Below are 23,793 nucleotides of genomic sequence, written 5' to 3' on the forward strand. Positions count from 1 at the left end.
ATCACACAATACATGGTCATTGTAACTGGCTTCTTTGAATCAGCTTAATGTTGCAAGGTTCATCCACTCATTCAATGTTGTCAATGCCTGTTTTCTTAAAGTACCATTTTGAATATTTAGTAGACACGTACTCAAATATTTAAACATAAGCATTCTTAGAAGAAAAGTAAATAGTGATAGCATTTAAAATGATTATATAGTATTATTCTCTCTCACACACACACGAATACACACACACACACACACAAACACACATGTACACACGCACACATACGTGCATACCCCCAAGAACAAGAGACACAACCAAATATAACAGATGAGCCATGTGTGTTTCTTTAAGAGCTTGTTTAGTGATGTGGACCTTGAGAATCATTTTATGTGTTTTTTAATGTGCTTTACATTTTTTTCTGAAGAATCAAGACATGTTTAGCAGAAGTTTCTTTTCCTAAAACCTCCAGTATTTAAAACTAAGATTCTGATGAGGATTTAAAGTTGACTATTTCACCAAAAAGAAAGGGGCTGGATAAATGGCTTAGTGGTTAAGAGCACTGGATGCTCTTCCCGTGCACAATGGTTCAATTCCCAGCACCCATATGACAGCTCACAACTGTCTGCAACTCCAATTCCAGGGGGTCCGACACGCTCAAACACATACTCCAACATACAGGCAAAAACACCAATGTACCTAACATAAATAAATAATTTTTAAAAAAATAATACTTTATAACCTGGATATTACAAGATGATGAGTAGGGACTAGCATAAACACCTGGTTTAACATCCTTGCAAATTACAGTCCTGTTCATGCTTATTCTAAAAGCAAAGTATTATAATCCTATCATTTAGCACTTAGGAGGTTGAACAAGCAGTATCATTTTCAGTTCCAAGATAATCTGGGCAACAGTCCAGATTTCAAAAATCAAACAAACAAGGCCAGTAAGGGTACCTCAACTCCCCAAAACCTTGCAGTGTTAACCTAATGATGAGGAATTCCATACCTGGAACTCATGTTTATAGGAGAAAAACAACTTCTGGAAGTAGTCAACTAAATTCTGCAAGTAGTCATTTTACGTCTGTACTGGCATGCTCACTTGCTCTCCTGAGTAAACATACAGAAATAATTACACATGTATTTTTCTTTCTAGTAGATCTTGGGTGTGTTGTATTTGTTGGCCATAGTAGTGGGTTGATGAAGATAAGGTAATTCTCATTTTCCTTATGCAAGTTTGCTTCTCAAGACAACTCAGAACCTTGATAGAGTTAACTATGTAATAGTAGTAAGAAGAAGGAGGAGGAAGAGGAGGGAAGAGGAAGAAGAGTAGGAGGAGGAGGAAGAAGAATTTAAATAAAACACTACTAGTCATAGTGGCACATGTCTTTGATCACAGCACTCAGGAGGCAGAGGCAGGAGGAGCTCTGTGAGTTCTAGACCAACCAGAGTTACACACTGAAATCCTGATTTTTTTAAGAGTTTAAAACATAAAGAAATAAAAATAAAAGCAAAATGTGGTATGTGTGAATTAATTAGGTAAACATCATGAAGTAATTAATAATGTTATATCTAAAGTAACACAAAATTTCTGTAGACAAACAAGATATTCTGTAACTTAGTGTTAAATGATTACAAGGCAAGTGTTGCCTTTTATGTTTCTACAGTAAGTGTACCTGATATAGTCCCCACCTAACACTGGAAATCTGTAGGAAATTGGATCCTGGACTACAGCAGATATTCAAGTTCCTTACATAAACTGCATTTACACCTAACATACATGAATGTATCAGAGCACTTTAACTCATTGGTACATTGGGCTTTTTATTCTCATTTTCAAGAAAATTCTGAAATAGCTGTAGATATGTCTCAGTAATTTCTTTCTGACAAGTTTTTGTGAAACAACTGTCCTGCATTAGCAGACATTCAGACTCAGAGTAAACTCTGCAGTCAGAAAAAAATTTCACTAGTGGCTATTCAAAGAATTAGCGTCCATGATTCACATGTGTTCATTTTGAGTTGGAAACATAAAAAATTCTTCAATAATGGGAATGCTAATTGAACTTTTTACTCCATGGTTCAAAAATTTAAAAACATTTCTAAGTCTACCAAAATTGCCTCCATGACTAATATTTTAATTACATAAGTCTTTAAAATCACTCTTCATTTTAATAAAAATTATATATCACAACATGTTTAAATAGAAATATAGAATCAGGAGTCAGTGCAAGGATCTAACACATTATGCACAGAATACAATTTTCATATAAAACATAATTTTTTAAAAATAATGAGTTCTTTCTTGAAATTAAATTGTGAAGTAGGTACAATTAGTTAACACTATTAGGGCTGTGGTTTAGAGGTAGAGCACCTGTCCAACAATACTCAAAGCCTCAGGTTCAGTGGCTAATAAAGGTAGATATCACACACACACACACACACACACACACACACACACACACACACACACACTTTAAAACCAATAAAGTAAAACAGTTTGATAAATTATTTACTAATTAGCTGATTAAGGTACTTTTAAGATTCCGTTATATGAAGTTGGAGTCATCAAATCACATTATAATAAAGTATAAAAAGAATAATATTTTATTATTTTATTACTAGTTTTTAAATTATTAATATTTATTAATTTATTGTACCAGGGAGGTGATGGCACACACGTTTTTCTTTTTTAATTTCAATATTTTTAATGTTAATTATAGTTTATTTACTTTGAATCCCAGCTGTAGCCCCCTCCCTCATTCCTTCCCAATCCCACCCTCCCTCCTTCATCTTCTCTCATGCCCTGCTCAAAGTCCACTGATAGGGGAGGTCCTCCTCCCTTTCCATCTGACCATAGCCTAATAGGTCTCATCAGAACTTGCTGCATTGTCTTCCTCTGTGGCCTGGTAAGACTGCTTCCCCCTCAGGGGGAGGTGATCAAAGAGCCAGCCACTGAGTTCATGTCAGAGAACTTACTAGGGCACCCGCTTGGATACTGAGCTGCCATGGGCTACATCTGAGCAGGGATTCTACGTTATCTCCATGAATGGTCCTTGGTTGGAGTATCAGTCTCAGAAAAGACCCCTGTGCCCAGAATTTTTGGTTCTGTTGCTCTCCTTGTGGAGCTCCAGGACCCTCCGAAATATGGTCAAGTACACAACAAAGACATTTGCTCAACCATGTTTGCAGCAGCTTTATTTATAATAGCCAGAACCTGGAAACAACCCAGATATCCTTCAACTGAGGAAAGGATACAGAATTTGTGGTATATTTGTGGTACAATTTGTGGAATATTACTCAGCAATTAAAAACAAGGAAATCATGAAATTTGCAGGCAAATGGTGGAATCTAGAAAAGATCATCCTGAATGAGGTATCCCAGAAGCAGAAAGACACACAGAGTATATACTCACTTATAAGTGGATATTAGACATATAATATGGGATAAAAAATACTAAAATCTGTACACCTAAAGAAGCTAAGCATGAAGGTGGTCCCTGGGTAAGATGATCAATCCTCACTCAGAAAGACAAACGGGATGGACACTGGAAGAGTGAGAAAACAGGAAACATGACAGGAGCCTACTACAGAGAGACTCTGAAAGACTTTACCCAGCAGTGTATCAAAGCAGATGCTGAGAGTCATAACCAAACTTTAGGCAGAGTGCAGGGAACCTTATGAAAGAAGAGGGAGATAATAAGTCATACACTTTTAATCCCAGCATTCACAAGGCAGGGTCAGGTGGATCTTTGTGAGTTCAAGGTCCAGCCTGATCTACAGAGTGAATTCCGGCACAGCCAGGGTTACACAGAGAAAACCTGCCTTGACACTCCCCCAAAAAGTAGAGAAAATTATTGCGTATGAGTATGTGATGAGCTCAGTTGTGTGCCTTACAACATGTCTATGTAAATTATTGAAATCTCTCCTTCTACCACCTGGATATTAGGGATCTAACTCAGATTGTCAAACTTGGTAGTGAAGACCTGTCAAACCATGATCTTCCCAGACACTTTTAATTAATTATTTTTACATCTTATTTTAGTTTGGTTTTTCAAGAAAGCTTTCTTTGGAACTAAAGGTGAGTGCCACTCTACTTGATTAATTATTTTTAATAACAAAATAAAATATAGTAAGATAAAATAAAAACTAAAAACACATCAGAATAGGACAAAACAAACAAAAGGACATGAACCCTAGGAAAATGCCTGAGAAACCTTGGACTCCTAACCTTTGGACTAGACTGAAAAAGTGTTGGAAAAGGCAATATGAAAATGGAAATACACAAGTAGAAAGGTTGAGAGAAAGGTAGAGTGGACAGAGATAAAACCTAAAAGAGAAATTGGATCCTTTTATGAGCTTCAAGCAGGACAGGAGGAAATGCTTTCAAATTTTTGTAATACTGATTTTAAGTTATTTATCATAAAGCTGTAATGGATAGAAAATTGGAGACAGAAGGAAAGAAATAAAAACATTTAGTTTATCCATTCACAAGGTCCTAAGAGACCTTTATCTAGCTTACTATTGTTTTACAAGAATAGACCCATAATATAGCCACTAGTTCAATAAACTAAGTACCAGAGTGCTTTGTAAAGTGCTGTTAAGATGAATTGGAACCTACAACCTGCTTCTAAGCACCTGAGGGGACACCAAAGATCATCTGGTCAGGCTGATTTACATAGATAAGAAAACCACCAACTTTAGCTTACCTTTATGAACCATCCTCTGTGTTTTAAATTCACAGAGTGAAAAGCATAAAGAAAAACAGTCTGAATTCCCTCTGTGCTTCAGTGAGGTTCCTTAGATACAAATGCTAAACTTTGAAAATAGTTTTAAAGTTAAAAGTAGCTTGGTCATATCTTTAGCTCTCTTCATGCTACTCATTACAAAGGAGTTCTACCAGGATTATACTGTTGGGCTTGTCAAACAGGAATCTCAAACATCCATAAGTGTGCTTCTGTGTATAAGGCAAGCATTATCTGTTGGAAAGTTACTGAAGTAATGAGATATCACCCTTTTAAAAATATACACTGCTAAACTCCCATTAAAGTGTGACATTTGACTGAGTGGTTTCGGGGGAGGAGGCTAGTTTGTTTTGGTGCAAGGGATTGAACCCAGTGTATTGTTCATTGTGGGCAACCATTTTACCACTGAGCCACCCCCCACCCCCATCCCATTTGACTGAACTCTGAGATTTTTCCTGGTGATGGAAAATATTAGTAGAAATTTTTTTGTCAGTGAAGACAGGTAGATTGGCAAACATGAGGACAGGAGTTAGAGATCTTTTCTCAAAAAATGAAAAAAAAAGAAAAGAAAAGAAAAGAAAGAAAATAGCATAGATGGGAAGAAGGCTCATTGGATAAAATTGCTGGCACAAGCAGCAAATATCTAAAAGTTTTGGTGGCTACCTCTAATCTCAGTACTCAGAAAGCGAAACAGGAAAAGCTGCCTAACTAGGCTATTCTGGTTCAGCCAGAGACCTGCCTCAATAAAGTGAACATAATGAAGGAAGACATCTGAGGCCAATTTTAGGCTTTTATATCCATTAAAGGCTTGCTTGATCCACTTCTCCCAGCTTAGCTTGGTGTTCTTCTGGCACGGAACCAGTTTTAATTTTTTACCAAAATTCCCAAGCACATTCTTCCTGAACAACAATAACAAAAAGTGTGTAAGAATGGAATGGTGATGAACAGGAAGTACTCAGAGTTTTTTCTATTATACCCCTACAAACCAATCTAGACAGGATTCAGGGGACACTTTTTAATTCACTCTACAGCCTGATCAACCCCCCTTCTCCTCCCAGTCCCATCCTTATGCCTCCTCCCCCATGTTCCCACCCCCTTATACTCAAAGAAAGGGAGGCATCCATGGGAACCAAACCACCCTGGTACATCAAGTCACAGCTCAGGGAGACACTTTAAATTGGCCGCCTGGGCTCATTTTGGAGCTATTATGATCCAGTGGATTGGAATACAGATACAAGGGGGGAAAGTGTAGACAGTGATAAGGAGGCAGAGCTGTGAGCAAAGGAGAAGATAAAACGAAACTGCACATGTCTTGGAATTTTCTCAAGGGAAAGGCACCTAGGAGACCTAGTCACTATTCCAGTACAACCAAATGGTTTCTACCACCTCTTTTTCTTTCACCTACCTCTTAAGCCTCTCCTCAAGGACAAAGCTACCAGACCGGTGATTTAAGCCAACAATTCATTTGGGTGGAACCAAATACACTGGGCCTTTCCTTGACTATGATGAAATAGGTGTGTTGGTGCTAGGCAGTTATTCCAGTACTAAATTGTTGAGCTAGGAGATCACTAATTTGGCTTTCCAAACAAAGCAACAAAAACAAAAGGACAGTAGTACCAGGTTCCCCATTGGAGTTTTTTTGGCACCAGGTCTAAACAGAGCAAAAAGCAGTACTATACTTTCCTAAGGAAGAGGAAAACTGAACCTTCGCCCCCCTACCTGATTTAAATAGACAACTTTCAAACACTTTTCCAAAATTCCCAACTTTGCAGTTGTTTCAGTAATGTTTTTGAAAAATGTATTTCTAGCCAGGTGTTTTAGACTTCAAAGTTCTTACACCAGATAGGAATTGGAAAATCAGGCTTGCAAACTCAGAGTCCCAGTTCCCATCCCTCCTGAGTACCCAGCCCTGTGCCTACTCTCCAGGCTCCTCACCCAGTTGATGTGACAGGCCAGTGGCCCAATCCCCTTCCTGGTTCCCAGGCAGCTGGTGAACTCCTCTAGAGCCAATGGCTGCCGGCGCAGGGCGGAGGGGGCTGGCAGGAGGGGAGGGAGCGCTGGCTTTAGAACCACAGCTGCAGAGATTCCTAGTGGCAGAAGTTGTCTGAGTGGTTGGTGGGAAGCTGTGGGGCCAGCTCTGCGACTCTGCGACTTTACGTAAGTGCTTTGCAGCTAGCTCCGCGGGCGCAAAGGGACTGGTTTCCTGGGCGTGGGCAAGAGTGGGTCTTGGCGAGAGCATCTCCAAGCACCTCAGCGGGCACGTGCCTTATACCAGGGGCTGGGGTTGAGCCAAGTAGGGGAGTCGAAGAAAATTTTATCTGGGGTCTGAAGCTCCAGGGGGATCTTTGGCTACCAGGGAGGGTGGAAGTTCCTTATCACTACCCGCTGCCATTACTTTTTCTACTCTTCACTGTGCCTGCTCTCTAGTTGCGCCTAACTTGTTGCCCACCGCCGGGGGAGGGGGGGGGAGGTCTTCACCCTCACCCAGATTCCCTAAGGCTGCGACCGCTCCTGAAGTGGAAACCCTGTGCCTAGCTTCCCTCTGCTGTCCTATTCCGGCTACTGCCATTCCCTAATCCATCCATCCCTCCCTCCTCCTCAGCCTCTGGGAAATCCTGGAGCTAGCCACCTAGGGCGCGTCCGGCTAGTTCCAGTTTGCCGGCTCTGGGTGACCCAGCGGGTTCCTGAGGACCCCGAGGCTCTGAAAGGGGCGGGACGTGGAGCGGGTGAGGTGGCCCTGGGAAGGAACCTGGCCTAGGCCGTCCACCTTCCGCCTGCTCTCCTCCCTAGCCCTTATCCCGGCGTCGGGACCGCGCCGCGTCTCCCTATGAGTAAGCAGTTTTTGTTTTGTTTTGTTTTGTTTTTCTTTTTTTTCTGTGGCAGAACCTCTCCAGGATAGCCCAGAGGTACCTTTTGGTTCTGTCTCCGAGCCGAGTGCTGGCGGTCCGTTTGTGTCCTAATTGCTCTGGCTGTGCAAGTACAGCTTGAGAGCCTTATGGCACCCTGGACCGCTCCGGATCCCTGGGAAGCTGAGCAAAGAGGATCCCTGGGAGGCTGAGCAAAGAGAGTGGCTGGAACCGCATTTCCTGGCACAGCTGCACTTGCCCGTGTTTTACTTTTTTCCACCAGCCTTACTTTAGCGACCTAATGAGAGGCCTGGGGACGCTGACTACTCCCGTCCTGGCGGGTAGCCAGTCCCAAAGTTGCTGCTTGCCTCTCCACTAGGTCAAGCACTGGCAATTTGAACCTCCGCCAGTCTCCAGGCCCTTGCTTGCTCCAGCTTAGCTGACACATTACATCTTGAGACTTGCTTTTCACTTGAGCTGTATAACTACACCAATGGTGCAGGTCTAGCTGGGATTTGAATTGGGAAGCCAGCAATATAGGACCAGACAAGAGGGATACTGGCATTGCCCTTCCTGTTAGAGGTAATGTACAGAGTGAAGAAGCTGAAGAAGATGTAGGTGAAGTTGAAACCTGCTAAGCAGTCAGCCAGAATTTACTCTGTTTCAACATCACAATGTGTTTCGGAGCCTAAAACTGATCCCTGAGATGCAGTTTCCTGTGAATTGCAACTTAAAGGCTGAGATCCCACACATGCCAATCGGCAACAAGACACGGGGTAATGTCACATGACCCGTTTTGACTTTAAAACTGGAATGCAATGGCTGGGGCCCATATTCCCAAAAGTATCAAGACAAAAAGGAGCAGGGAGCAAAGTGTGTCAGTTAGCTCCACTGAGGGGATTTCTTGGGTTTGCATGAGGGGAACAGAAAAGGATTTCTTGCTATGATTTTAAGCAGATAAAATGAAACAGAATAATAAAAATAAAAAGCTGTTTAAAAGCAACAGCTTTAAATGTATTTATGCTATGACATATCTCTCTCCCAAAAACTCCATATGCTTTTTCTAAATTTAAAAATATCTTTTCAAAATAATCTTCTAAGCTAACTTTCAACTCATGTCCCATTTCATCTCCAAATGCTAGTTTTGAAGCCATACCCCAAAAGATAGTGTTAAAAAAGATACGACTTTCCCTACTCTTTCATCTGGCTTATACTGTTCTCTAATTGGGCATATACTTAAAGGTGGTGAGCAATGCCTTGATTAAAATTATCAGTCACTTGTGGTTTGGAATTAATTGGCTCAGAAATCACACCCAAAACTAGTTGACATAAAATATCCAAAGTTGGTTGGATTTTATACTCCATAGTGGTTTGTTTAAACGGCTATGAAAGGACTTTCCCATATTATCCTATATTGGAGTTGCTTCTGGGAAAAATTGAAAGTTTCACTATACAGATTATATATTATAAAGTATGGAAGCAATGTAAAACAGCCAGGGATATTGGTGACAATTGACTTAATCCCAGCACTTGGGAGTCTGAGACAGGGGGATCAGGAGTCCAAAGCCAAGAAGGACTACATCTTAAACAATGAGCAAATGAGTTAAGGAAACAAATAAATGGAAGAATAGAAACATGTAGAAGTGTCTCCAAGTCCTGAGCTTAAAAGCCTCCACTTGCGAAAACAGGCTCCATTTACACTGATTATTTCTTTAAAACAATTACTGAAGAAGCAGAGAAAGTGAACTGCGGGTTAGGAGTGGAGGAGGCTCATGTGAAAATTCACTTGCTGTCAGTCCCAACTACCTGAGTCCAACCCCCCTGGACTATTTATTGGGTAGAAGAGAACTAGCACCTGTGATTTGTCTTCTAGCCTTTATACGCCATTCCTGAGCACTAAGTAATAGGGAATGTTTAAGAGATATTTTTGCTTTGTGTCTTTCCTCCCAGACTTTTTATTTCAGTAACCTGTGAATACCTTCTGTACTCTATTTTCAGCTGAACATGAGGTTTTGTTCCTGAAAATTCCAAGTATCTTAAAGCACATGGTTCTGATGTGCATGCTAGCCTGTTGCACAGATTAGCTAGGAATGGATCTGAATTGTACCTGAACTACTAGCATTGAGCCCCCCTAGTGGAAATAAGGTGACAGTAGAGTTTTAGACAGAATTTCTAATACAGGTTTAACTTTTAAAAACCAGTCAAAGAAACTATCTATGAAACTCAGCACTATGTATCATTAATAAACGAAAAAAAAAACATTGTTAATTTCCTAGCTTTAAAAGATGTTTAGATAGATATGTAAAATATTAGCTTAGCGAAGATTAACAAAGTCTATATAATTGTTGTTATTCTGTCAGTTCAAAATTATGTCAAAATAAAAGTGGTTTAAAGCCAGTCATGGTTATATACATCTCTCATTGCATCATTTAGGTGGCATATGGGCAAGAATTAGGGATTCCAGGTCATCCTCAACTAGCATCTCTTCCATGAGAGCCTTTCTCAATAAGTCAAGAAGAAACATGTTTTAAATAGTTTTTTTTTTTAGTTACACTCACTTTTTTTTCTTTTCAACCATTATTTAATTTTTTCATACAATATAATCTGATCATATTTTTCTCCCATTCTCAATCCTCCCAGATCCTATCCACCCAACTTCAGGATAGCCCCACTCTCTCTCTGTCTTTCTCAAAACAAAGTGAAAATCAATCAAACAAACAGAAAACAATTTGGACAAAACATACCAGTCCTAAATCATTTTTAAGAGGTTGAATACTCCTGACAAACTGGGCTGCAGGCAGTATAAGTCATATAAAAACAGAATCAGGAACTTGTATGATGGCAGTTAGTAAGATAAGTATCATCAAGCCTGAGATAAATTTGATCTCCATAATAGAAGGTAAGAACTGACTCCTGAAAGTTGTCCTCTGACTTCAACGCATGGGCCATGACATGGCAAGATGTCTCTCATGCCAGTTTCCAAAAAAACAGAATCCCCACTAGTTTCTGGTCCACAGCACTTATTGGAATGCACACACATTTAAAACAACACTCATTATTGCTGACTTTTGACTTAGCGGTATTATCTATTTAACGCAGATTTTTATTGCAGTTGGGGGATTGTGAGTTTAATTCTTAATTTCTATCCTTAGACCTAGCCAGTTACTTGGGATGTGAGTTAAATTATGTTTTGCCTCTGTTGTAATACCCCAAAAAGCACTGAAGTGTATTGAAGAATAAGTCTAGTCTCTTTGATGCTCTTTAAATTCTAATTGCAAAAACACGAGTAGGTTTGTGGCATTTGGAGCAGAAGGATTATGGTGACTGAGTAATATTTTGAGTGAGATAAATCTCTTCTACAAACTTTATATGAACATTAAATTTGACCACAACTATTCAGAATGTTAGTATCCAGGACACTATTAGAAACCCAGTGAATTTTTCTTCCTAGGCAAATAGTATGATTGCCACTGCAAAATAGGGGGCAGCTTAGCCATGGTGCCCTTGAACAAAAGAAAGTCCACTTCTAATTTCATGTTCTCTTTCCACATTTCTTGACATCATATTCTAACGTAATATTAGGGTGGCAGGGATTTGTATTTGTATTTAGTCCAGTATACTTTGGGTGTAATGTATCTGTTTTTAGAATTATTTTGTGCTTGCTAGTGTGATGGTTTTTTGGTAAAAAATTATATAAAGGTGACAGATTGATCTGTAAAAATAAGACTAAAATTAGAAGTTTAGAAGATGAATCATATTTTGAGTCTGTGTACTTATTCTAGGGAGTGGTTTGCATAAAATGTAAGCTTAATGAATTGGAGGTTTCAAAAGCTTTTGGGGTGCATTGTTGTGGCTGTTTTCAGTTTTGAGTCCTTTTGTTTAAATTTGTGGCAACTATCTAATGCAGATGTGACACTCCCCAATCCTGTGTATCTCTGTGTGTCTGTGTCTGTGTGTGCTTTACAGAGATAGACACAAAGTGTCTTCCTCAATGACTTGCCTCCTTATTTTTTAAGACAGAGACTCTTAAAAACAGCCTCCTGTGGTGTCACAAGCCTCTAATCCCAGCACTCAAGGGGGCAGAGGTAGGAGGATCTTTTTTAGATCGAGGACAGCCTGGTCTACAGAGTAAGTCCAGGACAGCAAAGGCTACAAAGAGAAACTCTCCTCAAAAAACAAAACAAACAAACAAAAAAAGACTGACCTGAGCTTGCCCATTTGACTAGATAAGCTGTGAGCCCCAAGGATCCTTTTGTCTCCACCTCCTAACTTCTGTCAGTTCACACATGCCATCTCATCCATCTTTTTTATATATGTGCTAGGGATTCTGAACACAGGTTCTCATTCTTCACAGCAAACACTTTGCTGCTGAATATCTCCCCAATCCTTAAATGCCATTCTTAGGAGCCAGTCTCATAGCACAAGGGTCAATTTATTTGAGTAATCGTGGTGAGGCAGTTTCAAAAGATTCACAACTAAATTCAGTAGTATTTAATGTTGCCATGTTCTTAACACTTAAGAATAAAAGGTGAGTTCTAGGGATGAAGAAACGTTATATTTAAAAGAAAATGCTGCGAGAGGAGAAGGGTGTGGTATCACAGGCCTGTAATGCCAGCACATCGGATATGAGTGTGTATAGTGAGTTCTAGACAAACTTTAGAGGCATGGGATCTTCTCTCTCTCTCTCTCTATATATATATATATATGTGTGTGTGTGTGTATATATATATATATATGTGTGTGTGTGTGTGTGTGTGTGTGTGTGTGTGTGTGTATGTGTATGGATATATATGATGGGGGAAGTAGATTTGACATGGCCCCAAAGAAACTGCCACAAAGACAGCATTTCCTCTTAAGAAACTTACATAAAATTGTTATATTGGTAAATAATATTTAGTCCATATATGTTCTAGATACTAAGCATTTTCTCAGTTTTGAAATGAGTTGCTCAAAGATTTTAGTTGGCTGGAATTTCTTTTTGAAAATACCTGTAATCTGGTTCATCTCAGCTAATATTTTTATTTTAATGTGTATGAGTGTTCTGCCTGTGTGTGCATCACTTGTTTTACCTGGAACACATGGAAGGTAGAAAAGGATATCAAATCTCCTACATGTGGAGTTAAAGACAGTTGTGAGCTGTTATTTGGATGCTGGGAATCAAACCCAGGTCCTCTGGAAGAGTAGCCTGTGCTCTTAATCATGGACCATTTCTCCAGCCCTACTTCTAGGCTGAATTATCATTTAACTTTGTTTTATATTTGCAGGGCTGGAGGTGGATATCATGGCCTCCCTCATGCCAGGCAAGTGCTCTATTACTGAGCTGTATGCCAGGCTCACTTGTTGCTTTTTATTCTGAGACAGAATCTTGCTTAAGACACTTAGACTAGTTTTTATCTCACATTCTAGTTCAAGCAGGCCTTTGAATTTGTAATCCTACTGCCTCAGTCTCGAAAGTATCTGGATTATAGGCTTGCACCCACCAGACCTGGCTACAAACTGATTTTTTTAATTAAATTTTTATTTTTTATATATTTTTTATATATTTTATATATATATTTTTTTATTATTATTATTATTTTATTTTTTATTTTTTTTATCAGTTACATTTTATTAACTCTGTATCCCAGCCGTGTCCCGATCCCTCATTCCCTCCCAGTCCCTCCCTCCCTCCCTCATCTCCACCGTGCCCCTTTACAAGTCCACTGATAGGGGGGACCTCCTCCCCATTCATCTGATCCTGTTTTATCAGGTATCTTCAGGACTGGCTGCAAAGCCCTCCTCTGTGGCCTAACAGGACTGCTCCTCCCTTCGGGGGTGGGGAGACCAAAGAACCAGTCATTGAGTTCCTGTTAGAAATAGTCCCTGTTCCCCTCACTTTGGGAAACCAATTGGTTACTGAGCTACCACAGGCTACATCTGAGTGGAGGTTCTAGGTTATATCCATACATGGTCCTTGGTTGAATGTCAGTCTCAGAAAAGACCCTGTGCCCAGATATATTTGGTCCTTGTGGAGCTCCTATCCTTTCCCCATCAGACTAACTCCCCTTCTTTCTTATGATTCCCTGTACTCTGCCAAAGGTTTGGTCATGAGTCTTTGCTTTGAAAACACTGCTAGTTAGAGTCTTTCAGATGCGCTCAGTAGACTCCTGTCATACGTTCAATGCACATTTTATTTTTTATATATCAATTACAGTTTATTTGTTTTGAATCCCAGATGTAACCCCTCACTCATTCCCTCCCAGTCACCCCCCCCCCCCGTCATTGATAGGGGAGGTCCTCTGACCTTAGTCTATCAGGTCTCATCAGGACTGGCTGCATTGTCTTCCTCTGAGGCCTGGTAAGGCTGCCCCCCACCAAGGGGAGGTGTTCAAAGAGCCAGCCACTGAGTCCATGCCAGAGACAGACCCTGTTCCCCTTACTAGGTAACCCGCTTGGATACTGAGCTGCCATGGACTACATCTGAGCAGGGGCTCTAGGTAATATCCATGAATGGTCCTTGGCTAGAGTATCAGTCTCAGAAAAGACCTCTGTGCCCAGATTTTTTGGTTCTGTTGCTCTCTCTGTGGAGTTCCCGTCCTCTCCATGTCTTACTATCTCCCCCTTTCCTAAGATTACCTGCACTCTGTCCAAAGTTTGGTTATGAGTCTCAGCATCTGCTTTGATACTCTGCTGGATAGAGTATTTCAGAGGCCCTCTGTGGTAGGCTCCCATCCTGCTTCCTGTTCTCTACTTCCTCCAGTGTCCATCGCATTTGTCTTTCTGAGTGAGGATTGATCCTCCTACCCAGGGTCCTCCTTCTTGCTCAGCTTCTTTAGGTGTATAGATTTTAGTATGTTTATCCGATATTATATGTCTAATATCTCCTTATAAGTGAGTATATACCATGTGTGTCTTTCTGCTTCTCGGATACTTCACTCAGGATGATCTTTTCTAGATCTCACCATTTGCTGGCAAATTTCATGATTTCCTTGTTTTTAATTGCTGAGTCGTATTCCATTGTGTAAATGTAACACAATTTCTGTATCCATTCCTCAGTTGCCTCCTACTGTAATTTGTAATTCTGGCTATTACAAATTGGTTTTATAACAGGGAAAACTTAATTTTTTTAAGCTTAGAAATGTGATTGATGATAAGTATACTGTTGCTTATTCTAAAAGGCATTGAGTGTGGAATCTCTGGTCTCTTATTCTTCCACTGTCTGAACAGATAGGCCCTTTTCAGTAAATTACTGTTGTACACATGTCTACAGTTTGCTTGATTTTTTAAAGCATCTGTTTTTAATCTATGCATTTCACAAGGTTGTTGAAAGGATAAGTGAGCTATGTGAAACCTTGGCTCTTCAGCAGCTAGGTGCTATATAAATCCAACATACTGTAGCTGTATATCATAACTCTGCCTGGCCTTTTTAGAAGTCAAGGATATTGCTCAATGGAAGAATATTTGCTTTGAATACATGAGGCTCTAGTTTCAGTCCCCAACATCTTACATAAACACACACACACACACAGAGTCATCATATTTCTTGCTTCAAATATTATGCAGAATAGCATCTAAATATCATCAATAAATTCTTTTTTATTTGTAACTAAGATTTTTTTCTTTATTGGTTATCTTCTATTTTGTTCTTAAGTTTTTCATTAGCATACACACATTTAGATTTCATTATGTCATTTTCAAACAATTTGGTTTTGTTTACTTTCATATACCTCTCTTCTCACATTTTCCCCCTTGTACCCTTCACCTCCTTCTTTCTGCTTTCATCGTACAGGTGTCAGACTGATTCTCCTTCTTCAACACTTCTCCCCACACCAATGGCCTCCTTTCTAGTTCCATAGCCCATGCCTACACTGACCTGCCTGTTTACACACATGTAAACATTATATGCCATATACATATACATATGAGAGAATGTGATTTTTGTTTGAGCTGAGTCATCTCACATAAAATAATGCTTTTCAGATTAATCCACTTTCCTGCAAATATCGCTTATCTTTATGACTGAATAAAATTACTCATTGTGCTTGTGTTACGTTTTCTTTATCCATTTATCTGTTGATGGGCATCTAGGCTGATTTCATTTCCTTGAGTAGAGCAGCAATAAAAATAGTTATGCAAGTATTTCTGTGGTAGGATACAGAGTCCTTTTGATATATGCCAGGAATGATACCTGAGTCACATGGTAGTTTGGATTTAATGAAATTTTTAAAAATTATTTATTTTGTGTGTGTGCATGTGTCATGGTGTGCATGGAGGTTAGTGGACAACATACAGAAAGAGTTCTTTACTGCTGTCCTATAAGTCTCAGGAATTGAATTCAGATCATCAGGCTTGGTGGCAAATGCTTTTATCTGCTGAGCTGTCTTGCTCACCCTCTTAAATGACTTGAGAATAACCGAGATTCATGATTAGATTTTAAGCTGGGATATTTTTTTACAAGTAATAATCACTCTCATTTTTAAATTGTGTCTCCCTGCTTCGACCATCTGTGGTTTATAATATTCACTAAGAAAGGCATTTTATGTAATCCTGTAGCTTGTGCATTGAAAATAGAAGCTTGATTATCTTAAGTTCAGATACACACAGGAAAATGAATGCATATGTACATTATAATTATATGTAAATACAGAACATCCTTACTTGTATGGAATGCAATAGATTCTTAACAAACATCTCCATTTATAGCTCAGTTAGTGTTTAACACTATCCTTCCAAAAGATTTGAACCTCTTAATTTTCCACCAATTTCAACCTTTTTTCCTTACCACCATTTTCTGTAAAGAAAATGGCCTGTGAGCCTGGTAGTGGTGGCTGTGTTGCATGCCTGTAATCCCAGTACTTGGGAGGCAGAGGCACATGGATGATCTGGGTGAGTTCAAGGTCAGCCTGGTCTATAGAGCAAGTTCCAGGATAGCCAAGGCTACACAGAGAAACTCTGTATTGGGGGAAAAAAAGAAATGAAGGAAGGAAGGAAAGAAGAAAAAAGCGTGAGAGGGAGGCTGAAGAGATGGCTCATCAAAGAGTGCTGCTTCCTGCCCTTATAGAGGATTTAAGTTCCATTCCCAGCACCCACAAAGGGTAGCTCACAATCCTTTTTAACTCCCAATTCAGAAAATACAACACCTTGTCCTCAACTCTGTGGGCAGTTATACTCACATGTACATACTTTCACACAAACACACATGTACACATAATTAAAAGTTAAAAACAAATCTAAAAGTGGAAACTTTCTTGGAATTTTTTGTTTGATTTAAAATTTTCATTTTTTTATGCATGTGTGTGTGTATGTGTGTGTGTGTGTGTGTGTGTGTGTAGGTCAGAGGACAGCTTGCAAGAATCACTTTCTCCTTCCACCATGTAAATGTTCCTTTTTTACATTTACACCATGTAAATGTTCTTATTTTTCTTCTGGTTTGCAAGATTTCAAATGCAAACCCAGGAAATGAAAGGTATTGAAACACTCAAAAATATTTTAAGCGAGCTTGTAATAGTGACATGCACATTTAATCCTAGCACTTAGGAGGCACAGGCAGGGAGATCTCTGTGAGTTTGAGGTCAGTCTGGTTTATGCAGTGAGTTTTAGGACAGCCAAGGCTACCCAGAGAAATCCTGTTTTGAAAAATCAAAACAAACAACCAAAAAACTTATAAGCACTTTGTGGAGCTATAGTTGAATCATTTTCTTAGTGGTTATAAGGAAATAATCCTTTCTCTGATTATGTATGTTTCTGGTGAGAAGGCCCAGGTCTTTGTGTATGCTGAGCAAATTCTCTTATGACTGAGCTACAATTCCAGTCCTTATTCTTTGTTTATTTATTTAAATTTTGAGACAAGACTTTGCTAAGTTACTCGGGTTGGACTTTAAATTTGGATGCTACTGCTTCAGCCTCTGGAGTAGCTGGGATTCCAGGCATGAGTTACCAGGCTCAGCTAAATAATTACATTTTAATATTTATATTACCATAATTTAAAAATAGAACCAATATATATTAATGAAATTTTAAAGACTATATCAACAGGTTACATGTTCAAAAACTACAAGTCAACTCATTTATTATTTTAAATCTAAACTCCCAAGTAGTCTAGTTTCTGTTAGCTCTCAGATGAAAATCAAGCTAGTATGTAGTATAGATGCTAGAGGCAAATGAAGCCTTCCCAAACTAGAACTCTGTATAACAATGAAGGAAGTTTGGTATATCTAGTATCTTAAAGTATGCATTATAAAGAGAGAAAGTGTGTGTGTGTGTGTGTGTGTGTGTGTGTGTGTGTGTGTTTGTGTGTGTGTGTGTGAGAGAGAGAGAGTCAGGCTGAGGATATAGTACAGTTGGTAGAGTGCTTGCCTAGCTTACAGCAAGCCATAGGTTTGGTTCCCACTATCACATAACCCAAGCAAATTGGCACAAGTCTCTAAATCCCAGCACTCAGGAGGCAGAATGAGGAGAGCCAGAAGTTTAAGATTAAGTTTGAGGCTAGGCTGGAATATACAAGACCTTGGCTCTTTTAAAAAGGCCTTTAGGTCACTAATAAAGAGTTAGAAACTTGGACAAACTATGAAATGTACTCAAGTACATTCAAGTATCTGTCTGTCTATGTATCTATATGTCTACCTATCATCTAGATCTACATATATATATATTGCATAATCATACATTAGGTAATATGGACATCTTCTGTTTCTGTGTAGTTTCATAATTCATTCAGTTAACCCAAGTCTTCATTTTAATTATTTCATTTATGTGCATGAGTGTTTTGTCTGCATGTGTGTAGGTGCACTGCATGCATACCTAGTGCCCATGAAGGCCAGAAGAGGACTCTGGATTCTCTGGAAATTTGGTTACTGCTAGTTGTAAGCTGCCACATACATGGTGCTGGTAACCAAATGCAGGTCATTTACAAGAGCAGCCAGTGCTGTTAACTGCTGAGCCATATCCTTATCATTTAGTAAAAGTATTTACTGAAAACTGTTATTACTGAGGTTACAAAGAGGGTATGAGATAGCCCCTGCAATTTAAAAGAAGAAGAAGAAGAAAAAAACTCCACAAAGGTAATATTGGTTCTCATGAGGTCTAAATATACTTATTATTATAGTTATATAATATAGCTGTATATAACATATAGTTATGTGTTGATTTGTGTGTGCATGCACACTTGCACATTCATATGACATCAGGAGAACTTGTGGGAACTGGTTCTTGCTTCCCATCTTGTTGAGGCAATTTCTCTCTCCTGCAGCACTGATTCTTCCAGTTTAGCTGGATGATGCTAGGGGGGTTACCCTCCCCAGTTCCCATTTCCCTATAGATATGATGGGGTTACAGATATGTGCCACCACATAAGTCTTTTTACCTTGATTCCAGGATTGAACATGGTTCATCAGGCTTTCATGGTTTCATCAGTTTTACCTGTTGAACCATCTCCTCTTCTACAAAAAAAAAAAAAAAAAAAAAAAAAGTACATGGAAAATGAATTTAAATGTGGTCTTTTCTAACATACAATAATTTCTAAACTTAAACATTGTGTGGACAAAGACATTCACTTATATCACAGTATAATCAAATCTAAACTAAGAACAAATCACATTTAAACATTGTTATTTCTTTGCAATAATTATTACGTCCTAAAAAAAAAAGCCCACTATGAGTTAATTTTACTTAAATAGAATATTGCTCAGCCTGTAAATGAAGGTCAGCAGACACCAGTGTCTTAGAATAAAATAGCCTTTTGGCTAGAAAATGCACCACACCCCATTTTGTTTTTATAAAAATAAATTTCTTTCCAGCTGTACTAAATTGGAGATACTGTGTCCAACAACATAGAAATATCCAAATATCCATGTATACAGAAGCCCTTAGAAAAGTTGACTTGCACAAGTAGTTCTTATTCTTTCTGTAATTCCTGTTCTCTTAGGTTTAATCTGACATGTGTATAAAGTGCAAGTTATTCATATAGCTGATGGCTTTAATTTCCTAACTTGTACTTGATGATTTTCACAGACCTTATAAACTGGGTAAGAGAACCTGGGGTTTCAGATCTGATAGTTGCTCCCTCTGGTAGCAGGGAATCAAAGTAATACATATGGCTTTCTTCAAGGGCAGTGAAAATTTCCTGCCCATGGAAAAGCTATACAAGCAGGAATTGAGCAAATAACCTCCCCCTTAGAGGAAAACCTCTGTCCTGGTTCCTTCATGGTGTCCTGAAACACAGCAGGACCTATTCACAACATTCCCTCCATATTCACAAGGAATGTGTTTCAGGAACTCTCTCAGATACTACTTATTGTTCACAGATGTGTAAGCCTTTTATAGAAAATAAGGTGGCATTTGCATATAGCCTATGTGCATCCTTCATCCTTTTTTTGAGTGGAGGTGAGAATTGTATCAATTCTTCTCACATTCAAAATGAACCACTGAGGTCCATTCACAGCCCTCTCTCATGTATGTTAAATCATCTCTAGTTTACTTGATACCTCATAGAATATGAATGCTTAACCAATGACTGTTAACTGCATTGCTTAGAGAGTGACGACAAGAAAAGATCTATACAAGTTCAACACAGTCACAGGTCTTTCAGAATGTTTTCCACCAGTGTTGGTTGAATCCACATGGAACATATAGATATAGAGAACCGATTCCTATCATGAGTTGGTGAAAAAGAAAGGACCCTGAATAAACATGAAGTTGAGGGCTAGAAATATGGTTCAGTGGTAGAATTTGCACTAGGCATGAATAAGGCTTTAGATTTGATCCCCAGCACAAAAAAAGTGGCCTGGGAAGAAAGAAAATATAGAATGAAAGAAGGGAAAAAAAGAAGGAAAAAATGTAAAGGTAGAAGGAAAATAATCAAATTGAAGAAATCTGAATTAGCAGACCATTGATTTATGACACATTGAGTTCCTGCAGAGGCAATAATCAAACAGTTTTCTGGCTTCTTTTTCTTATTTTTTAGCTGTTTTATTCACTTACTGTAACTTTTATTAGCATAAATTCATTGTATAAAATGGAAGGACTTATGAAAATTTCATGCAAATACATAATTTACGTTGGCTATATTTAACCCATTACTCACTTTTCCTCAGCTCCAATCCTCCCACAGGTTTATTTACTCTTTCCAAATAGTCCTTGGTTGGGGTGTCATTCTCTTCAGGGCACCCACGTTTAAGTTTTTTGTTTGTTTGTTTGTTTTGCGCTGTTGGTCTCCTATGGGAGCTCCAATCCCCTCCAGGTCTTTCAATCTCCCCCCTTTCATAAGATTCCCTGCACTCTGCTCAAAGTTTGGCTATGAGTCTCAGCCTCTGCTTTGATACCCTTCAGAGGAGAGTCTTTAAGAGTCCCACTGTGATAAGCTCCTGTCCTGTTCCCTGTTTTTTCCCTCTTTCCATGCCCATCCCATTTGCCTTTCTGAATGAGGATTGATCCTCTTACCCAGGGTCCTCCTTCTTGATTAGCTTCTTTAGGTGTACAGATTTTAGTATGATTATCTTATATTATACACCTAATATCCACTGTAGCTATTTCAAATTACTGATCATGAATGAACATTAAGGTCGTGCATTGTTCTCTTCCTTGTTTTTGTAGACAAAGTTTCACTATGTAAACCCATGCTGGCCTGTAATTTGCTATGCTACCCAGGTTAGGCTTTAATTTGTAATATTCCTGCCTTAGCCTCCTGCATTATAGGCATGGTCCATCCCCTCCAGCTATGAATAGCATCCCCTTTGTTTTATTTTAATTTTTTTTTTAGATTTATTTATTTATTTTGTGTCAGGCAGGCCTTGAACACTTATCCTCTTATCTCAGCTCCTGGAGTAGTGGAGATTCCAAGCCTGTGCTCTCAGGCCTTTAAAACATGCTGTATAATAGTTGTTCAGAATGTCCAGTTAGGTATGTGTTATTGTTTGGTTTGTAAGACAGCCTCTCCCTGTGCAGATAAGGCTGGCCTTAAACTCATGATCTTTCTGCTTCAACTTCCCCAGTAGCTGGGAACAGAGGTGCACCACCACATTCAGCTATGTTGCATTACATTCTTGACCACTGAAGAGCAAAGATAAGCAATGTTAAGGAATGCAGAAGTAAATAGTAAATACCTGAAAACCATGGTTATCTTTAATGTAAAGAATTAGTGAACACATTTATTCTTCAAATGTGCTCACATAGAACAAATTTCAATAGCTGCAAAGGGCCATAATGTATAATAAGTAATCTTAATGCATGACACAAATTTCAAAAGAGATTTGTGATTTGTGGTTAGGAAGCACAATGGTAGAAGGACTCTGCTGACTTTTTAGGAGTGAACATGAACAGTTCTATGGTTAAAGAAAAAAAAACCCTCCCAGTTAATGAATGAGCTCCCACATTTTTTTAACTAAGGCCAAAGAAGTGCTACAAACATCTGCATGTGTGTGCACACATGAGTGCACCTTTATATGTGGCTGCACATCTCTGTGTGTAGGTCAGTGGTCATCCTCTGTGTCCTTGACCACCTTAGTCTTTGAGATAGATAGGGTCTCTCACTGGTACTTGAGGCTCTTCCATTAGACTAGACTAGATAGTCAGAGAGCTGTAAAGTTCTACTTGTCTGTCTGTCTGTGTCTGTCTGTCTGTCTCTAGCACCAAGATTACAAGTGCCCAGTTTGTTTGTTTGTTTGTTTGTTTGTTTTTAAGATATATTTTCTGTTCTGGTTTTTTTAAGGCAGGGTTTCGCTGTGCAGCCCTGGCTGACCTGGACCTCGCTCTGTAGACAAGACTGGCATCAAACTCAAATCCATCTGCCTTTGCAGTTTTGGGTTAGAGTGTATCAGGTTCACCCGTATGACATTTGGTGAAAAATAGAAGATAACGAATTAGGTGTGATGGGACACACCTGTGATCCCAGCACTTGGAAGCTGAGGTAGGAGGATTGTGATTCTCCTAAGTAGCTAGTCCAAGAGGTTTAGGGATCTGCCTATCTCTATCTGTTTCCTCCACAACACTAATAGTACAGACTAGCATAAAGCAACACCATGCTTATACTTGTGTGTTGAGGGTCCAAGCTCAGGTTCCCATGCTTGCATGACAAGCAATTTTGCAAATGAGCCATGTCCCCAGTCCCTTGTGGGACTTTTCATATCCAAACCCTAACATGTAATATATTAGATGCTGTTGTGTTGAGGAGGAAGTTAAACCAGGATTAGGGGGACAGGGAAGAGGAAGAAAGAAGTTAGCATTTCCAGTTGTAAAATCACAGAACTTTTCTCTGAGAGAAATTTCAGAGCAGGAATAAAGGTGATGATCAAGGAATGACCTATAGGAATATTCAGGAAGGAATATTTTAGGAGTTTATCACTCTCAATTTATATTGAACTTTATTTTGTTTAATCAAGTTAAAATTGTTTATAATTTCTTACTAATCGTAACATATTGATGGGTTTTAGACTCGGAAAAATTTTTCATGTCATCTCTTTTGTATTTTGGTATTGAACAAAAATTTATTTATACAAGTTAAATACCATAATGGTCAAGAATTGATTACAGTTTTGTTTTTTTTGTTTTGTTTTGATTATTTATTGCTTATTTCTACTAAGAATGTTATCAATATTTATACTGATGTTTTGGAAATACTATGGGAAATGTTTAAAATATGATGTTAGTTGTATTAATGCATGTATTTTATTCATTTTCTTGTTTTGGTTTTCTGAGACAGAATCCTACTATGTAGCCCTGTTTTGTCTAGAACTCATTAAATAGAACAGGCTGATCTCAAAGTGATAGAGGCCCACCTTCCCTCTGCCTTCTGAGAGCTGGGATTAATGGTGTATACCACCATACCTGGCTTCATTATGTATTTAGTTCTAAGTTTGATTTTATATATTATTTTCTTTTGGGATAAGTATAGGCTCACACATAAATATAAGTAATGGCACAGAGAGATCTTGTGTTCTTTACCAAGTTTCCTCCAGTGATAGCCACTAACAAAAAACAGTATAATAATATCAATCCCAGGATACTGACATTGATACAGTCAAGATATAGAACATTTCATCACCTCCAGAGTGTCTTTGTTGTCCATTTATAACAACACAAACTTCCTTCCTTCATCCACCCCCATTCCTGAAACCTGGAAATCACCATTATGTTCTTTATTTTTATACTTTGTCAGTTCAGTAATATATAGAATGGGACATTTGGGGATTTATTCTCTCTCTTTCTCTCTCTGTGTGTGTGTGTGTGTGTGTGTGTGTGTGTGT

At 38.8% G+C, this 23,793-nt stretch overlaps 1 protein-coding gene across 2 annotated transcripts in view; it reads left to right on the forward strand.

Annotated features, from left to right (window-relative positions):
- Positions 1 to 6,735: 6,735 nt before the first annotated feature.
- The window catches only part of Pls3 (plastin 3), a 101,964-nt gene continuing 84,906 nt past the window's right edge, over positions 6,736 to 23,793 (forward strand). For both annotated transcript variants that reach the window (XM_060375656.1, XM_060375658.1), the window contains exon 1: positions 6,736 to 6,887. The gene's annotated coding sequence lies outside the window, so the exon portion shown is untranslated. The remainder of the gene's footprint in view (positions 6,888 to 23,793) is intronic.

This window comes from Meriones unguiculatus, chromosome X, assembly GCF_030254825.1.
Source record: "Meriones unguiculatus strain TT.TT164.6M chromosome X, Bangor_MerUng_6.1, whole genome shotgun sequence".
Classification (NCBI taxonomy): Eukaryota; Metazoa; Chordata; class Mammalia; order Rodentia; family Muridae; genus Meriones; species Meriones unguiculatus.